Genomic DNA, 20,178 nt, shown 5'->3' on the forward strand with positions numbered 1-20,178 from the left:
TATTGACAGCCGCTTCTCTAAGGTTCCAGGCATTGGGACATTCCTAGGCCTACCTAGAGATGCCAGCAGTTGAACCTGGGACCTTCTTCCTGCAAGGCTGAGGCTCTGCGACTGAGCTACAGCCAATTTCAGCCAGAGCCTTTAAAATCTCAAAGCAGCTCTTTTCTGTTCTTTACAACATGCTTCTCTGCAGTGGAGGTTTCTGTTCCCATCTCGTTCTTGTATCTGCCCTGTTTCACCTCCTCAAGTCACCCAGTCAGACCACTTCTTACAGTGATGGGCTGGTGCTAGCAGAAACACAAATATACTGTGCCATTAAATACCTTCTATAATTAGTAACTCGATTTCTAAAATGAAGTGAAAAATGTAGTGTTCCCTCTTGTTTGCTCACTAGATGCTAAAATCTTGTTCCATGACCCGACAGGGCCATGCCCTCTGTTTCCAAGAAGACTTAATAAGGTAATGTTTAGGATGTTACTATCTTTACAGCCCTTGTCTTATTGCAACTGTGTAAAATAAAACAAAACATTCTGAGTGAAGAAGAATTTCAACAGAGTTCATTTTTTAGAATTTTGTTTCTACACAAATGTACCAGAACAAAACTCTATTGTAATCCATCTGGGCTTGGTGTCTCCATCAACCGTGATTCCCTCTCCTCCTGCCTCCGTAACCATTAATCTTCCTGACTTGATTGTGGTTGCCTATGAACAGCTTTCAGTTTGAAATCCAGGCATGTTTTATCACTCCCAGTTCCTGGATCCCATAAGAAGTTGTTTGGTTCTTTCAACCAAAAGAGTCTTGCAACAATTGATGTGGACACAGGCTTTGGAACAGGGAGAGAGGGGTCCTCAATTTTTGACCATTTTGGGCAATGGAGATGATTGTACAGCCATTTTTAAGAGTAGGGCCTCTGAAGACATCCCTTTTTATTGTGCATTCATGATTTTTGGTCTCATGATATTATCAGGACAGTCACATATGATTCCACTTTCAATACTATTTGCGCCTGTAAAAGTATTGTGGCTGTCATATTGCTTCATTTCCAGTCAGTGTATATCCTATAACATCCTGCTATGGTCCTGTAACTTTTCATACCACAAATATCCAGGGTTGTGTGTTTATGCATGTCCCACTTTTGTTGCGCTTTAGCCCCTCCAGACAACAATGCTGTGGTAGCATTGGGAAAATATCACAGAACAACCAAGGAAGCAGAGTAAATCTACCACTAGTGCACTATTATTGTGTCAATAGCATAGTTGCAGAATATACCTGAAATAAAACTTGCCTTCAGAAAGGTGGAATGGCAGAGCAGAGCTTGGGATCTGTGAAGCCCCTGGCTTTCTGTTGGTTCCCACCATTCACCACGATGGTCTCCATCATTCAGCATGACTGACAAGGAGCTGTGTGACCTCTTCAGTCCCTAAGTCTGCACAGCTGGTTTACTAGGCTTCCCATGGAGAGGAGAAATCTGGAGGGAAATGTGTCTGTGTTTCCTGGTGATGCCTTCCAGTTCTGTACCAGGAAGACAAGAAGCTGCCATTGAGATAAGACCAAGGTGGACCATGTTTGCTCTTTATGGGTCTGGTTTAAGTCCGTCTCCTTTGGCCTTCCTCTCCAGTCCTGTCAAAGTGAAGCATTACTCCTAACGATAAGCTTCCCGAATGGTTGTGTATCTTGAGGGGCGCTGCTACTGCTGCTGGAATGTCAAGCGCTCATGCTCAGACAGTCTGCTAATGCTGTGAGTTGGCTCAGAAGCTGTAATGCAAAAAGCCTGCTAGTTGCTCCTGCCCAGTGCTGGAGAGCCATATGCATCTGATTCTGACCTCCTCAGCTAGTGGTGTCTGAAACATGTTTCAGTGCATTAGGCAGGGCCAATCAGAAACTGTGAAGGTTCCTGGCCGTCTGCCTTCATGACATGGCTCTGCCAGTTAACACCTGTCCTTTCATCTACCACCTTGACAACATACTTAATTATTCCAAACTTAAAATGTCACGGCATTATTTTAATATGATTGAAGGCGGAAAGTTTGTTTTGCATCCTTTCCCAAGTTTGCTTGTGGCAAGGTGCCCTGTCATCATCCTTCCTAAGTTATATTACTGGGTAGCTTTGGAGCTTGGCTACCTGTTAGAGAATTGCTATGCATTCCCCTAAGGGTGAATAGACTTTCCCTATAGCCTAGCAAAGAAATGGTACCTTCTAAGCCAGTGGTGGAGAAACTGGCCTTCCAGATGTTGGCTGGCTCCAACTCCCGCCAACCCCAATGGTCAGTCCATAACACCTGGAGGGCCACAAGTTCCCCATCCCTGTTCCAGGTAGATCATACAACTAGCACTTAGAGAAGATTCTACTGGAGGAAGTGCTTCCATTCACTTAAGTTTACACACACAGGCCTAATAAGGAAATATAGCCAATGCTGCTTTGTAAAGACTGAAACACAGTTATCTTATTTTGGACAGGTCACTGAATAAAAGGCAAGTTATTCTTATTGTGTCCACCTTGCTATTTAATTTAGTGTACATCTGTCTCCAGAGCTGCTGGTTCAGAATTTTCCCCCAGCATACTATATTCAACAGCAGTTACAAAATGTGAAATGTTATTCCTTCCCCAACATGTTTTTGTGTATGAGCAGACATAGGCAGTAGGCTTGTTTTCAATGTACCAGGGCAAGCTTCTGAGAGAGGAGAACCAAGCACAGGATACGTCTGTGTCTGTGCACGCACATCGGTCCTGTGAACCCAGACAGAAACCACAGGCCCTGATAAGGAAAGCCTCCTTCTTGTAACTCCGAGTCATTGTACAAACACATTACACTTGCAGCGCCTGAACCAGCCACGTAACACCGGCTGAGGGGGGGATTGTTTAGCGATAAGCTGGAGTTTCTTGGCCCATATATTACCTGAAGCAGCTGAAACAAGAATCTGGCTTCCCTTTTAAAATAATAGCAATAATAATAATTGCATGAGCTGCCAAGATTAAATGAGTGGCGAGTGGCATGATTAATGAGTGCAGCAAGGTCAACACACCCTTTGCAAGGTCACATTCAGAACATGACTGTGGCTGAGTTTTATACTAAATTGAATCTGCACGTGCACACACAACTAGAGTGTTAAGTCGGCTTAAAAAGTATTCCTGTTTGGTCATCTCTTTATTGCAGCACAAACATGGGTGGTGGATGAGATTTGCCCTTGTCAATTTCCTATAGGTCTTTCACACCACTGTTATTGACTACAAACCTTAAATACCATAGAATCATAGAACACTGGAGTTGGAAGGGACCTCCAGGGTCATCTAGTCCAACCCTCTGCAATGTGGGAATCTCAACTAAAGCATCCATGACAGACGACTGTCCAACCTCTGCTTAAAAACCTCCAGTGAAAGAGTCCACCAGCTTCTGAGGAAGTCCGTTCCACTATCAAACAGCTCTTACTGTCAGAAAGTTCCTCCAGATGTTTAGTCGGAATCTCCTTTTTCATCTCTTGAATTCATTGGTTTGGTCCTACCCTCTGAAGTAGGAGAAAACAAGCTTGCCAGCCCAACTGCTGGACAGGATATCAAGGCTTACCTTAGTAATGAGACAACTCAGTTTATCCTTCTCTGAAAGGCATTGCTGGTTTTGAGCCAATATGACCCTCCCCATATGCATAGTCACAGCCATGCACGGAAAGGGTTTCTTGTGCTAGTGTTGAGACCACCAGTCAATAGTACTGCTCCGGAGGAAGATTCCTCGAGGGGTTTGCCTAATAGGGCAGTTGTCAAACATTGCCCTCTAGTTCTTTGAAATGGCTGGGCAAGTTGGGTGCAGAGTGTGTCTAGGTCCATTAGCTGCAACCCGTTCCCCAAGAGACAGTGTGATTTGTTTTGGCAGAAGATGACTAAGAGGGGAGCTTAACAATCCATCTCAGAAATCCCTGGGTGACAACTTAATGGTTTGAAGTGAGTGCCAGGTACAGGCATAGAAGTAAATGTTAGGGTTTTGGGAGCCGTAAAATCTTTCTGCAGTCAGTCTTGGCTGGCCTTGCTCAGGGTGTGGCCAAGCTCCACTGGGCAGACAGGACCAATTAGGGAAGGATCTGAGGGCTTTGTTTAGACTGGTTTGAAAGCAAAGCTCGAAATGCCCACAAGGCCTACAAGAAACGTGTAACTTGTGAGCTGACCCATCAAGCCAAAGGTGTCCCACGAGAAAAGGATGGTATTTTTCTGTTGTGAAGCACCCTGGGTCTTTGGATAAAGGGTGGTATACAGATTTAAATAAAAACAGACGACGACGACGAAAACAACAACAACAACAACAACAACAACAACAACAACATTTCTGTTGAACAAAGACATGGGGATTGCCAAGTCCTTGGAAGGTCAGATGAAATTGCTGGTGGTGTGCCTGGGACATGGCAGACAGTCCAAAAGGAAGGCTCTGAGGTGGGTCAAGTCTGGTTGAGACATCATGATAAATGGGAACCATGTTTCCATGGTATTGTCTTTCTTGCTTAAAGAAGAAGAAGAAGAAGAAGAAGAAGAAGAAGAAGAAGAAGAAGAAGACAAATGACTATATGAAGTTAGTATAATCTGCCAAGTCCTGTTGATTTGGCCTGAAGTTTCCCATCCCTGACTCAAGGAGAGGATACTGTTGGTGTTACAAATGGGTAGTATCTAAATGAGAAGGATGGTAAATGTATGACAAGGCCAAACCAACATTGCACCTGAGTGCTCCAGACCCTAAGCACAGCCATGGCTAGTATTTGGCACACTCTAGGACCCATGTGTCTGATGCACATCACAGCACTCTCAAGCACAGCACTACTGTGCATAGATCTGCAAAGGGCAGAACTAGCTTGACTATCATGCTTCTCAATAACTTGTCCATCCATCTGATCCAATTTGCCTTCCCTCAAATTGCACATTAGCTTATCCGTCCAGTCTTTACTGTCACAAAATTACACTGCCTCTTGAACTGTACTTGAGCTACACTTTTGTAGACAAGTCTACAGCTGTGCATGCTTGCTTGTGTCCTCATCTATTTGATCTTTGATAAAGATCATCAAAGGAAGTACAACCCCCATCCTGTATTTCTGCAGCGACAGTGATAATTCACAGGCTTCCAAGCCATTATTTCTGAGCAAATCAAACTGCAACTTCAAAAGAAGAAGGGAGACATAGTCTGGACCATTTCCCTATGTGCACACAAAACAAATACCTATGGACCAGGTTTCACAATATTGCTTGCCAGCCTAATTTGTTTCAGGAACATTATGGAGATTGGCAATTTTGAAATCTTCTAGCTGTCTGAACATCAGGGCCTAGTCAACTCTGATTCCTGTGACAGCTGGATTTCAGGATGTCACACATATCCCTTTTAATTTTATTTTATTGCTGAGTGATGTAAGTGGTGCCTATCTTCCTTTGGAAACAAATGTTAAACCACACAGGGAGCACTGGCATGGAAAGGATGCTCTGGAAGGGTTAGGTGAGATGGTCGAATTCAGCCCAGGGTCCCCCGGGAATGCTGCAGCTGCTTGGCCATGACACTCTGCAGTACCTTTGCCCCCAAAGGGAATATCTGCAAAGGAGTAGCAGCTGTTATATACTATTGGATCCAGGGAGGGTTTTTCCACTCTCATCTCCTTCAAGGCAGCTGGCACCACCACCTCATGGAAATATGCATTAACCCCACCTTGAATCCACCCAGGCATGCCCCCAACCCAGCTAGTTTTCATTGGTCATGAAGGGCAAGGGTCAAGAGGAGAAATCATTGGATGCATGCTCACAAGCACAGCATCATCTGCAAAAATTGCAAAAAACTGAAACTGATTCCACAAAGCATGACTTGATGGGGCATTGAATGATCCCTGCCTGAACCTCTGGAGAGCTGCTGCCAGACACAGAGTAGACCACAGGTACCCAATGTGGTGCCCTCCAGATGTTGCTGGACTACAGCTCCCAACATCCCTAACCATTGGCTATGAAAGCTGAGGCTAATAGAAACTGGAGCCCATGAAAACCTGGAAGACCCTGTGTTGGCTACCCAGTAAACAATACAGGTGTAGATGGATTCACCAGGTACGAGGCAGCATCTTAGGACTTTAGACATGGGTTGTGTGCAAGGCGCCCCCATTACTGGTGCTCGCTTATGCACATCTTATGCTTCCTACAAGCAAGCATTGTATCACAGTTTTCCTTGGCAGCTGCGAGTAACATGGGATGTGGTTGGGGACAGGAGGCCAGGAGATGCAGGAAGCAGGACGGAAGTTTCTGCGTGCAATCATTCACACTGGCTAATTTCCCACCAGGTGCTTGGGATCAAGGAACTAGAAACAAAGACACACAGAAAGGAAGAACAAAATGGCTGTTAGCAAGAAACCTGTGCATCTGGAACATGTAAGGGTGATGTAAACAGCAGTGATAAATGTGCTCAGGCTGCAGCAGCAGGATATACATGACGCCTGGATTCACCATTGCTCTCCTCCAATCCCCACTTCGCTAATACACTGTTTATTGACAAGGAACGTCATATTTCTTCCAAGAACTTCATACACAGATTTGTGTGTTCTTAATGCATTGCCAGGTGTGAGGAGGAATGGGTCATGTCAAGAAGACCAGGGACAGCTGGGGGTGCACAGCAGAGCAGAGAGACTGAGATTGCCTCATAAGGCTCCCACATGCCTCTTGGTGGTGTCCACAGCCTTTTGGTCCAGTGGTTAGCATGCCAGACTTATTTATTGATTTATATCAATCACCGTGCACTACTCAAGGCAGCTGACAGCAATTTAAAATCCTCTGTGTCCCAAAAACCCATTGCACCATAAAACTGCATCAGAAATGCAGCATTAAAAATACAACAAAGGCAGAGGCCACAGATAAAACATGGCCTTAAATATAGCCCATGCTTAGCTGGCAAAAACTGTCAGAATAAAAATGTTTTTACCAATCAGCAAAGCACCACCGGGGGTGTGTGTGTGTACTTCACAGGACAAGGAGTCCTGCAATAGCGGTGAAGACAGTGAGAAGTAGTGAGAAACTTGGAAATTCTGCAAAGACCATTGGCATAGCATGGTTTGCCAATGCCTAGGATTGTGTGGGAGGGAGAGAAATGGATGGAGTACGTATGCACATTCAACTGCCTAATGGCAACTGCATCACCCAGGAGATTGCAGCCGCAGAAATAAGTAAAATAATAGTCATTCCGTTGCCTGAAGAAGTCACTTCCTGGCTCTCATGGGAAAGCTGTTTTCAACAGAGCCCAGCAATGGAAGTGCACAGCTGAATTGAGGCAACATTGGGTGTTGAAATTTTGTGCCCCTAACAATTTTGCACCCGGGGCAACCACCCCTATGTCCCTACCACCACACTATGCCACTAGTATAAACATAAGAAGAGTCCTGCTAGATCAGGCAAAAGTTCCTCCAGTTCAGCATCCTGTTCTCACAGCGGCCAACAAGATGTCTGTGGGACTTCCACAAGCAGAACAACACTCTCTCAAGTTCCCAGCAACTGGTATTTAGAGACATCCTGGCTCTATCATTGAAGGTAGAGCACAGACATCCTGGCTAGTAGCCATGAAGGGTCTAATGCTCTTTTAAGAACATCCAAGATGGGGCCCACCACCACTACAACTTTTAGGAGTCAGTTCCATAGTTTAACTACATGCTGGGTGAAGAAGTACTTTATTTTGTCTCTCCCAAATCTTCCAACGTTCAGCTTCATTGGATGTCCCAAAGTTCTAGTATTATGAAAGAGGCAGAAAAACATTTCTCCGCCACCCAAGACATCATGTTCACTTCTTGGATGAGTGCTGTGGCTGATGATGACATAGTACTTCTATGACAAATACTATCTGGCTCTGGGCACAGACTGGGAAAGGAGGGCTGGTGGAACTCACAAGTCTTGCTTGCTATGCACCCAGACACTAGTTGCTGGGCTGCTTGCACAGGGGAAGAACAAATGTGCAGGTTCCATGCTACAACGAAAGAATGCTTACAGTTCTGTCCGCATTCATTATTTTATGCATTAAAGAGGCACAGAAATTCTAAATCCCATTGGAAATCACATGGGAGAAGCCATCCAGGGATTGGGAACTGGCCTCCCTTCCTGTCCTACTGACACTCCTGATGAATGTCCAAGAGAGGACATTGACCTCTGCTGGGTGCCAGCAAGAAAATTCTCCCCTGCCCTCTCTCCAGATGGGACTCGTCTCCATGTTTATGCAACCCAAGGAGTCAGTAGAATTAGTCCCTTTTCATTTTGCCCTTTTTTGAGAACCGAGAGTTTAATTCCCACCAAACAATGTTCTTTTCCAACAAGCTTAAAATAAGCCCTTTAGGCTGCAGTGGCCTGTGAGTTGCTAGCATTGTGCAAATATGGACTTGTGCAGAGAGTGCCTATGACACAATGAGAAGGCTATTTACTGGTTGGGGGGCAGGGAGGAGGAGGAGGAGGAGGAACGGAGGGGGGGAGGCCAGGAAGTTGAAGGGAGGGGCAGCAGGAAAGCTTGCGATCTTCATGCCCCCATATGGCCATTCTCTAAACAGCAAGAGCTTTGTTCCAGCGGACTTGGGAGGGTGATGAAATGTAATTGGATTTAGTGCATGGGAACTTGTATATTGAACTTGGGGGTGTGGTTATGCTGCACTGGCAGTGCAGCTTCATAAACTGCATTTCTATGGTGAAAGGGCAGGGCATAGGTGCACATGTTATACCTCCACAGTTGGGGAACTCAGGCACACATATCCATGCACAAACGTTCACAAACACAGGCATGGTCTTCTAATTTGGACTGTAACACCTCATGTGACAGAGACAGGAGGTGTTTGGCGTTTCCCAAGCTGTTGCCCTATGGATGCCCTTCAATTTGCACCAGCCAAAGCCACTATGGCCAGAGATCAAGACCAGTAGGGACTGGAGTCTGGAGGGCAGCTGGTTGGGGAAGGCTACTTGGATGGATGGTGGCAAAAGCCAGAGCGGAAAGAAAACAAGAGGGCCATTGGCATTTAAATGTGAGCTTAATGGATGGGGGGGGTGCAGCTGTCTTCAAAATGTTCCATTTATTTAGCTGGCTATTGGCATACTGATCAAGTCTTTAATACTCTTCACTGAATCAAATAGATTTACAAATGTTTTCATGTGAAGTGATTAAGACTGCTACATGTGCATGTGATTAACAGTGGGAAAAGGATCCCCGACCCCCCCAGCCATGAAAACAAGCCTCTTCTTTTCCACTCTGAGGCAATTATCTTAAAATCACAACCCCTGCCCTGCACTACAGCTCCCCATACGACATCCTTCACAGCCCTTTCCAGTCTCATACACTTTTGAGGCTTTGCTGCTATCGGTCGATTGAACACACTCGGCAGTTGCCATGTGCAGTTGTGCACTATGCGGTTAGAGTTTGCTTAAACTTTCTTTCCCTAGATGGAATTGCCAAGACAGCTGGAGCATGTTGAGAGCATAAGCTGGCTGGTGGCGGGCCAACTGATAGAGCAGGCTGGGTGGGCTTGCTTTCCTAGGAAAGTTACTGAAACAATGCACAGAAAGCCAAGTGCCCAAATTCGGTAGGAGTGGGCCGTCAGCTCATTTGTAAATATGTGTCTGCAGGCCCCCCACACGGTCCAAATAATGAGACGATTCAGGGTAAGCCCTACCTGGGTTCGGTTTCCTTTGGAAATGGATTGAGGTGTATTTTATGTAATATTTGTTTGATTTATAATCATTCAAGCAGAACAAACAGCAGGCTGCCCTACATGGCAGCAAATCCATTACCCATCATGCACCAGATCTTCAGAGACCTCCCCCCCACCTATTCCCTTCCCTTAGCTTGAGGTGGGATGCCATCATCCTCAAGCTGTTATGACTGTATTTTTCTAAACACGAGAGAGAGAGAGAGAGAGAGAGAGAGAGAGAGAGAGAGAGAGAGAGAAAGAGAAAGAAAGAGAGATCTCCAGTTCCAGAAGACCATCTCCTACCACTCAGCTCTCCATCAGCCAGGCGTTCTGTACTATTAACAAGCAATTTCCTCCCAAAAGGAGTGGTTGGCTCATAGCTGTAACCACTGTAATACTTCCTATCCTATCGTGCAAGTATGTAGGCGGACTTGCTCTCTGAACTGCACATCCTTCCCTAAAGTTGAGGTTTGTGGATGATAGCATTGTTTCTGTCTTTCAAGAAAGCTGGTCCTGAGCACAGAGAATTTACCTGTGATGAAAGAGGTATTTCACATTTCTCTCTCCCTGAAAGAGCAAAACTCCAAGGTTCAAGCAGAGCTGAAGACTCAAGTCAAGTGTAAACAGCATTTTCAGCTGTTGGCAAAACAAAGGCTGCTGTGAAGAATCCCATAGATAAAGATAAAGGTACCCCTGCCCGTTCGGGCCAGTCTTGCCAGACTCTAGGGTTGTGCGCTCATCTCACTCTATAGGCCGGGAGCCAGCGCTGTCCGCAGACACTTCCGGGTCACGTGGCCAGCGTGACAAGCTGCATCTGGCGAGCCAGCACAGCACACGGAACGCCGTTTACCTTCCCGCTGGTAAGCGGTCCCTATTTATCTACTTGCACCCGGAGGTGCTTTCGAACTGCTAGGTTGGCAGGCGCTGGGACCGAACGACGGGAGTGCACCCCGCCGCGGGGATTCGAACCACCGACCGTGTGATTGGCAAGTCTTAGGCGCTGAGGTTTTACCCACAGCACCACCCACGTCCCTTATCCACAGCGCCACCCGCGTCCCTTATTCTGCTGTGAAGAATCCCATACACTTCTGTAATACAGACTAGGACAAACTGGACCAATGTCCCAGAGCCTGTTGAGTGGAGGAGTGGAGGCAAGATTGTGGCTGTTCAGGGAAAGGAGAACAATGTGAACTTCCACTGGGTTGAAGAAGGCATTTGTTCTTTTAATTAAACAATATGCTAGGGGAAAACACACACAAAAACACATTCTACAATCTGTTACCAACAGTTCAAAATGTGCCTCACCAGATGTGAAATGGCAGCATCTACACACAGTACCCTCATATACATGCCTGTGCATTTATATACATGTATAAATGTATATAAATGTACAGGGATGCTGGTGGTGCTGTGGTCTAAACCACTGAGCCTCTTGGGCTTGCCTATCGGAAGGTTAGCGGTTCGAAGCTCACCACAAGGTGAGCTCCCATTGCTCTGTCCCAGCTCCTGCCAACCTAACAGTTTGAAAGCACACCAGTGCAGGTAGATAAATAGGTACCGCTGCGGTGGGAAATGGTGTTACCATGCACTCTGGTTTCCGCCACAGTGTCCTGTTGTGCCAGAAGCAGTTTAGTCATGCTGGCCACATGACCTGGAAAGCTGTCTGTGGACAAACGCTGGCTCCCTCGGCCTGAAAGTGAGATGAGCGCCACAACCCCATAGTCGCCTTTGACTGGACTGAACCATCCAGGGGTCCTTTACCTTTACCTTTCTGCCTTGTACATATATATATGTATAAGAGAGATCAGGCAGATCTACCTCCATGCCATTCAAAGAGTTATTTTTTAGAGACCCTGGGAGTGAAGGAGGTAAGAATTCCGAATTCCAGGAAACAAGACTAATGAGATGTTACAAATACATTCCCAAAAGGCAAAACTAGGGACAGTACCGTGATATCCCAGAAAATAGGAATGACTGGAGAATATGCAATCAGTCTGATTATCATCTTTGCAAGGGATGAGGCCAGGCCGAACAGAGAATGGGGCAATTTCATACTCATCTGCTTTATGCTTATCTCTGTAAGCCATGGGGCATTTGCTAATAAGCTTGTCAAGTCTTCTTTCCCGCTCAGCTGAGGCTTCCCTGCCAGGTTGGCTGCTCTGCTGTGAACCATTCCTTCCAAGCTCTCCTATAGGCGGCTGCCTCATCTCTCATCCGCCCAAGGAACAGGAAAGGAATTTTTAAGGTTAAGTACTGGAGCCTCTGCTTTTAAGAACAGTGTTTGGTATCCCTGGTGAGGCATTTCTGGATGCATTCCTTTTGTTTTCTGCCATGCCTGACTAGTCGTGATTTAAAACTGTTTTAAATGACGACATGTTTTGCAATGAGTTTCTTAGAGCTTGAGAAGACTGAAATACCAGGACCATCCATGGCGGTGTTGTGTGAGGGGTGGGGGTCACAATGGTGACAGTCATTTGCCTTTACTCTAGCACCACCCTGTGGCAGCTTTCTGGAAAGCCAGGGGTGACTGATCCAGTCCCACCCCAGCTGTTACCAGTCAGGCCAAGCTAAGCCAAAGATCCCACAGACTTGCAGATTTAGAATGTTTTCAGGCAAGACTTAAATCACCTTTGAACCTCTAGGGTGTCCTATTTGTATGAATGTATGATTGTTTTTAATGTAGAATTGAAAGCAGGCTTCTGAAATTAAGACACAGTTTGTGACCAATGTAGGTTTAATGCTCAGATTATCAACCACTTTAAGCAACAGCAAAAGCTAACAAGACTCTAAGATTACATGTGAAAAGACCTGCTATTTTTCAATGCCTCCTGGAATAGCAGCTACAGAAGTATTAGCTAGGATGATTACATGAATAAGGTTCAGGCAGTTCATCACATGATACAGGGTTAGGAAGGCAGTTTTGATCTATTCAAACCAGCTGGTCCAGAATGCCACAGCCAGAATATCAACTGGGGCTGGTTATGGGATGCATGTGATTCCTATGTTACAAAAACTCCACTGCTTAATGGTCTGTTTTGAGGCACAATTCTTGTGGGATATAGCCAGCTTAACTCTAATGCATGAAGGGGTTAATTCCATAGAGTAAGCTGTCCTGCCAGGCTTAGCTAGGTCACGCCCACTCACTTTGGAAGGAAGGGCTATTAAACTTCTCCCACTCTCCACCTTTCTGTTTCTTCCACCATGTGAACTCAACCCAATAAGGACATCTATATTGGATGCTCCAATCTTAGGACTCAGTTACATTAGTCCTAAAAATAATTTGAAATGCGTTATTATAACATTGTGGCAGCAGATGGCGCTGTAGAGTTTAATCCTTTGGCAATGTGATTTCCCATTATGAGCTTTACAACGCATTTTCCTGAAACATTTTTTTTATGTGTCTAGATCCAGCCTTAGACTTTGTTGGCTTTAGCAAGCCATCTTTGTGTTTCTATACAAATAATTTAGAAACATTTTACCACTTTTTGAAACTAAGTTGTACTGCTGGTCTTTTCTTGCTGCTGCACATGAATGTGACCTTTGAAGAGTTTGTAAGTAAACCACTTTTAACTTACCAAAGATGTGGTCTCTTTCTATGTTAAGGGAAAGTGGGGAGCTTTTGGAAGAAACTTAGAAGGGAGAATTTTAAAGGTCTAACAGCCTTTATTTCCTTGTTTTACTTTGCTGCATGTTTTGTGATTTTAAATCTCTGCTAGGTCTCACTCTCCAAAGAGAACTTGCCCCAAACCTGCATCTAGGCATCCAGGGAATTCTTCTTTCATTCTTTAACCAAATTACTAAAAGCACCAGCAATTAAAAATGCTAACCGTGACCAGGCCTATGTCAGCATCGCCCTTGAGCCAGTGTACCAACTGGACTCATGCACTACAGCCCTGACTGGGCTAGGCGAGCTGGGTAGCACTGCCAGAGACCTCCTTTCCCACAGGAACAGGTCACAGTGCTGTGGACTCACAGCTTGGAGCTGAGAGCACCGGATTCACTGTCTCAATAATACAGTCGTTGTGCAGCAGCGTTTTGCAGAGTTTTGCAGAGTATAAACCACTCGGAGAGCAGCTCTGTAAAGTATCCTCCTTTTATTCTATAACTACAGCTATAATACAAAACTATATACAGAGCTAAATAATCTGAGCATAAATCAATGCTATACTCTGAGTGCCTGCAGCTGCTCTTAGCAGCAATCTTATCTATAAACACGATCTCTTGCACTCTCTCTCCGACACACTGACTGACTCTCTCTCTCACACATTCACTCACTTGACTAATTAAGTAGAGAGCAGTACATTGCTCCTCCTCTCTGTAGAGTCAGCAGAGACCTCAGGAGATTCTTGGATATGGGAGGGGTGAAATCTCCTCAACCTCCCCCATTTCATCCGACCATTCAGGAATCTTTAACATAACTGCAATTTACACACACACTCCAAAAGTTGTTCTCTGCTTACAACCTTGGTAACATATTTGCAGGTATCTCTCTCCCCCTTATCTAAGACACTTTATCACATCATTAAACAGTTACTGCAATCACTCTGTGTCTATTAGGAAAGAGTTAAAACATAAATCTCAACCTGTAACTCACACAAAATACACATTGTGAATACACAAATGAATAAGCAGCTTCTGGAAAAATCTTCACACACATTTCTTCCTCTTAGATACAAATTGACATTTCTAATTAGGCAGATTTGAATAAACCACTTTAAACACATGCTTGCTCCTTCAAATATCAGGTAAGGAAATAAATGCAGCGTTTTGTGAAACTACTCTCAGCACACTTCATGCTAGGTTTAAAAACCCCACCAGAGTTGCATGTGACTGCAGCCTTAGCAAACTCTTCAGAAAACCTTTTCGGTGGTACACCCTTGGTGGTTCTCTCGGATCTGCGCAAAACTCTTTGATCCTCTTGTTCTGGTGCTTCCTCCTCTTTGGGAGAAAGGGGAGCTAAAGTATATGAAGCTGCTAAGTCTGAATCAGCGTCAGACTCACCTGAGGCTTTTGGGCTCTGATAATCTGTGCCATCATCTGGGTCTACATTGGCATCAGAATTATCGCCAACTACAACAGAACTTGCCTCCCTCTTAACTGTCTTTGCCCCTTTTGCACCATCATCACAAATGGGATGGCACTGAAAAACGCCAACTCTGTCCCATTGTGGGTTGTCATCAATACTCCTGGTCAGCCTTATGGTTTTCGTGTCTGTGATCAGGACACGATAAGACCCTTTCTCATATCCTAGGAAAACACCATGTTCTCCACGCTTACTCAGTTTGTCACCCTGCGAGGTGTGCACCCAAACCTCAGAACCAAAAATTTTAAAGTGCTTCACACATGGCTTCCTTCCGTGAAGCATCTCATACGGGGTGCAATTTACACTAGACTGGTACCTCCTGTAATACACGTAACAGAAAAACGAAAGAGCTTTGGCCCAAAAAGGATTGGGCAGCCCCGAATCATGTAACAATGTTCTGATTCCTTGCTGCAGGGTCTGGTTCATTCTCTCACATAAACCATTCTGCCAGGGCGATCTGGGCGTGGCAGTCCTATGCTCAATGCCCTGTTCAGAAAGAAAAGCCTCAAACTCTTCTGAACAAAACTCTTCACCCCTGTCAGTGAAAAGATAACATACATTCTCATTATGTACATTCCTGAGCCATTTACAAAACTGACGAAACTTAGTAAAGGCTTCAGACTTTTTCTGCAGCAAATAGACCCATGCATATTTAGAGTAGGAGTCTATCAAAACCATGAAAAACCTTGAATTGCCTCTAGAAGGCGCTAGAGGCCCCACTAAGTCTGCATGAATGACTTCATATGGTTTCTTGGCCTCTCTCCCAGACTCTGTACCTTTGGGAGCTTGCCTTGCCTTACTCTCAGCACAAGAAACACATTTCATGTGGTAGGAACATTCTTTCAGCTTCATACCCTGAACCATATCAGGCATTTTTGCCACAGCCTGGAAATTCAAATGACCATAAACACGGTGGTAATAATGAATACATTGGTCATGCAACTTTTCATTCTTATCAACAGACAAATTGCAACACTCTTTCTCAGTTGCTTCTGCAGTACCTGTACCTGAAACAAAAGGCAATTGATACAGACCATTTACACATTTTGCATATAGAATGAGCTTGCCATCTCGACGAATTTCACAGCGAGATTTAGCAAACACCACCTTAAAACCCTGATGATCAAGCTGGGAAACACTCCACAAATTGTCCTGAATATCAGGCGCATACAGGACATTCTTAATAGTTGCATTCAGGCTCTTTAAGAACACAGTTCCCTTAGCCTCACTCGTGAGAACTGTCCCATCTGCTTGATGAATTTCTTTCTCTTGCTTCTCAAGCTGAACAAAGAGATCCTTATCTTTGGCTACGTGGTTGGAACAGCCAGAGTCGATCACAAAGAAACTCCGCCCACGTTGACTAGAGCAGCGAGAAATCAAGGCTTTTGAAGTAGCAGGTGCTTGGGGATTTCGTCCTCCTCCCCCTCTGCCTCTGAAGTTTCCCTTCTTCTTTGAAGATTTCTTGCAGCACTGGAAACTCAAATGGCCTTGTGCTCCACATGAAAAGCACCGCTTCAACTTTAGTGCTTTAACAGCAGCAGTTTCACTTTCACTTTCCCCTGCTGAAGACTCAGGCACATTTTCAAGCACATTTTTAACAGCACAGTCCCGGCTTTCTCTAACAGCCTGTCTGCGATCCCACTCATTCAAGAGCACGCTAGACACATAATCTTCTGTTAGCCGGTCAGCAGGCATTGTAGAAATCTGGGCAGCTACTCCATCGTAAGAATCATCTAGGCTATATCATCAGCATTGCAAACACAGCCTCTGAAATAGCCAGGTCTCGCTGAACAAGGTCCTGTCTGAGACGCTTTAACTGAGATAGATGGCTAGGCAAATCACCACCTTTCTCCAACTGTAACCTGCACAGCTTCTTGAAGAAAATCACACTGGAACCAGCATTTTGTCTCAGATGCATATCTCTCAACTTATGCCAAACAGCTTGTGCAGTCTCTTGACCCTCTAAGTTTACCAGCAAGTGGTCTGAAACACTCAAAACAATTGTCCCTCGGGCTTTCATATCTGCAGCATGCCACTCAGCCCAATCATCATCATCCTTATCTGGAGGGTCATCTTCTATCGTGTGAAATAGCTTTTCCCTCTGTAAAAGCGCTTTCATCTTAACTTGCCAAACTGCATAGTTTTCAGGCGTGAGGAGGGGAAAGGATAGAGCCATCTGGCCAGAATGTGCACAGGCCATGTCTGCTATTACTTAGAGCAAGACACTTCCCTCGTGCAAACACAGATAAAGCCTTGGACTTCTTCAGCCACTCTCTCTCCCACTCAGAGCGCAATTAACAGGCAAACAGGGATGCTATCTTCTTTCTTTGGCAGTCAGCAACATACCTCCATAAATCAAGCAGCAGCAACAGCAACAGCGGCAGCTTGAACACTCTGCTCCAACACAGCTCTGCTTCTAGGCACCACAAATCAGTCCAACATGCAGCCTCCGTTCCGCCGTCCAGCAATCAGCAACAGACACCTCTGGCGACTGGGACGACTGGGATGACTGGAACAACGACTGGTCAGACGACTGGGCCCATAACCGATGTCAGCATCGCCCTTGAGCCAGTGTACCAACTGGACTCATGCACTACAGCCCTGACTGGGCTAGGCGAGCTGGGTAGCACTGCCAGAGACCTCCTTTCCCACAGGAACAGGTCACAGTGCTGTGGACTCACAGCTTGGAGCTGAGAGCACCGGATTCACTGTCTCAATAATACAGTCGTTGCGCAGCAGCGTTTTGCAGAGTTTTGCAGAGTATAAACCACTCGGAGAGCAGCTCTGTAAAGTATCCTCCTTTTATTCTATAACTACAGCTATAATACAAAACTATATACAGAGCTAAATAATCTGAGCATAAATCAATGCTATACTCTGAGTGCCTGCAGCTGCTCTTAGCAGCAATCTTATCTATAAACACGATCTCTTGCACTCTCTCTCCGACACACTGACTGACTCTCTCTCTCACACATTCACTCACTTGACTAATTAAGTAGAGAGCAGTACATTGCTCCTCCTCTCTGTAGAGTCAGCAGAGACCTCAAGAGATTCTTGGATATGGGAGGGGTGAAATCTCCTCAGCCTACAGCTGACAAAACTTCAGAGAATACAGCACAACTAGAGAGTAGCAGCTAGAGAGAGAAGCTGTAGTTCAACAACAGCTGATGTGTCTGGTTCCTAATCACTTTCCTAGTTAGCCAGGCTGCATGTGTTGAGCCACTGATTTATTGATGTGCAATGCATTAGTAAAGGTAAAGGGACCCCTGACCATTAGGTCCAGTCGTAGCTGACTCTGGGTTTGCGGCGCTCATCTTGCTTTATTGGCCGAGGGAGCCGGCGTACAGCTTCTGGGTCATGTGGCCAGCATGACAAAGCCACTTCTGGCGAACCAGAGCAGCGCACGGAAACCCCGTTTACCTTCCCGCTGCAGCGGTACCTATTTATCTACTTGCACTTTGACGTGCTTTCAAGCTGCTAGGTTGGCAGGAGCAGGGACTGAGCAACAGGAGCTCACCCCATCGTGGGGATTTGAACCGCCGACCTTCTGATCGGCAAGTCCTAGGCTCCGTGGTTTAACCCACAGTGCCACCCCCATCCCAATGCATTAGTACACCACCTTTATTAATAAAAGCTAGTGGGTCAGATGACCATCAACTATCTCAGCCTTTGCCAACTTGGTGCCCTCTAGATGTTTTGGACTACAACTCCCATCAACCCTAGCGAGTTTATGCTGGGGATTGTAGTCTAAAACATCTGGATGGCTCCAGGCTGGTGAAGCTTGAGCTAACTCATCCACCATATATAAACAGTTAAAAAGGGTTTCTTTTCCTTCCACTGATGTCAAACTAGAAATAGAGGCAAAAAGGAGAGGAATAAGAATTGCAAGCCACCGTTGGATCATTTCAAGTTATTCTACAGCATTCAAATGTTAAATCCATCCCTTAGGTATAATTTAAGCTGAGCTTAGAAAGCAAACAAACTTTTTGGTCAGGTTGCTGTAAGGCTGCCTAGCTTGTGTGAGAGATAGAAGAACTCTGTGTGTGCACTCCAGAGAAAAGAGAGTGAGTGTAGGCAAATATAACTCGCTATTTTATATAAAAAAGCAAACACATTTGTGAAAGATTATGACTTGTTTTCATTTGACTGTGTGTGTCTTGTGGCTCTGGGACCTGTGGAGTTTTTGGTATGCAGACTGCAGCACTGGGGAATGTGGTCATACACACAACCCATCCCACTGTCTGTCTTGGGCATTTCTTAAAAAGACACAAATTTCAGTTATTTAAGGGGGAGGGGTCTTGCATTTCATCAAGAGGCTTTTCTTGCTTAATACATTGCTTGATTACGCACTTCATAACCTAATACACCAACTGATGAAACCAAGGCAGAAGTATTCAGCAGGGCCTGAATGCAATCTGTTGCGGAAAAAAAGGTGTGGCGATGTTAGCATTCATTTGGCTTTTGTTGCTGTTGCCTTTTTGTGTGCAGAATCAAATCATTAGACATTTCCTAAGAAAGATTGAGGATGGAGACAATGTAGATGTACTCCACGCAAGATAAATTAAAGTCTGGCTTCATGGGATGGTGATTCTCCCTCAGAGAAATATTTGATAAGCAGGAGAAAGAAAGAAATGAGACTTCGTTATAGTAAAACAGCAGCAAGACAATTTATTATGGCATAAACTTTAATGGATTACAATGCACTTCATCAGATGCATGAAGTCTTATCCTGCATTGTGGGTGTTACACACACAGAGAGAGGGGGGGGATAGTAAACAGTGATGTCAGAAAGAAATGAAATGCAAAAAAAGTGCAAGTAGTAAGATTTTCCTGCATTTCATTTCTTTCTGATATCACTGTTTACAATCCTCTACCACTCACCATTTTTAGTTGCAACTCAGGATAACACTTCACGCATCTGATGAGATAGACTGTAGTCCACGAAAGCTTTTGCCACAATAAATTTGCTAGCCTTTGAGGTGCCACAACACTCTCTGCAGTTTTCACTGCAGACTAACACAGCTGCCCCTCTGGAAAATCATTGTCCTAGGTGCTCAGTATATAAATAAGCAAGCAAAAGGAGACTTCGCTGACTTTCTCTTCCTGCTCCTTCACCACACAACACGCTCCTGCGTTTCTAAACTGGAGTGCAACCTTTCCATTTTGCCCTTGTCCCTAAGTGGCCTTTGCGCTGCCCCAAAGTCCCTTCCGGGACGCTGGCTATGCTAATTGCTTGACTTTGGGGGATGGGGTGGGATCTATACCTTCCAGCCCTTGGACAAGCCCTGCATTCAACAACCCACCCACTCAAAGCCAGGCCTCCCAGGTAGCACAGAAGGCCCTGCTCTCATTCCCTCAGCCTGGAGAAACGCTCTTCACCACTTTCCAAGATCAACATTCAATGGTCATTCCTCTTGCCTGAGAAATTTGGAAGTCTTTACAAT

The 20,178-nt window shown here is 45.2% G+C and overlaps 1 long non-coding RNA gene across 2 annotated transcripts in view; it reads left to right on the top strand.

Moving 5' to 3' along the window:
- The window catches only part of LOC309336459, a 12,622-nt gene extending 6,125 nt beyond the window's left edge, over positions 1-6,497 (top strand). For both annotated transcript variants that reach the window (XR_014154021.1, XR_014154022.1), the window contains 3 exons: positions 395-459; positions 4,327-4,417; positions 6,286-6,497. This is a non-coding gene — a long non-coding RNA (uncharacterized lncRNA). The remainder of the gene's footprint in view (positions 1-394; positions 460-4,326; positions 4,418-6,285) is intronic.
- The last annotated feature ends 13,681 nt before the right edge of the window (positions 6,498-20,178 follow it).

This window comes from Podarcis erhardii, assembly GCF_964252035.2.
Source record: "Podarcis erhardii genome assembly, chromosome: 2".
NCBI classification, from domain to species: domain Eukaryota; kingdom Metazoa; phylum Chordata; class Lepidosauria; order Squamata; family Lacertidae; genus Podarcis; species Podarcis erhardii.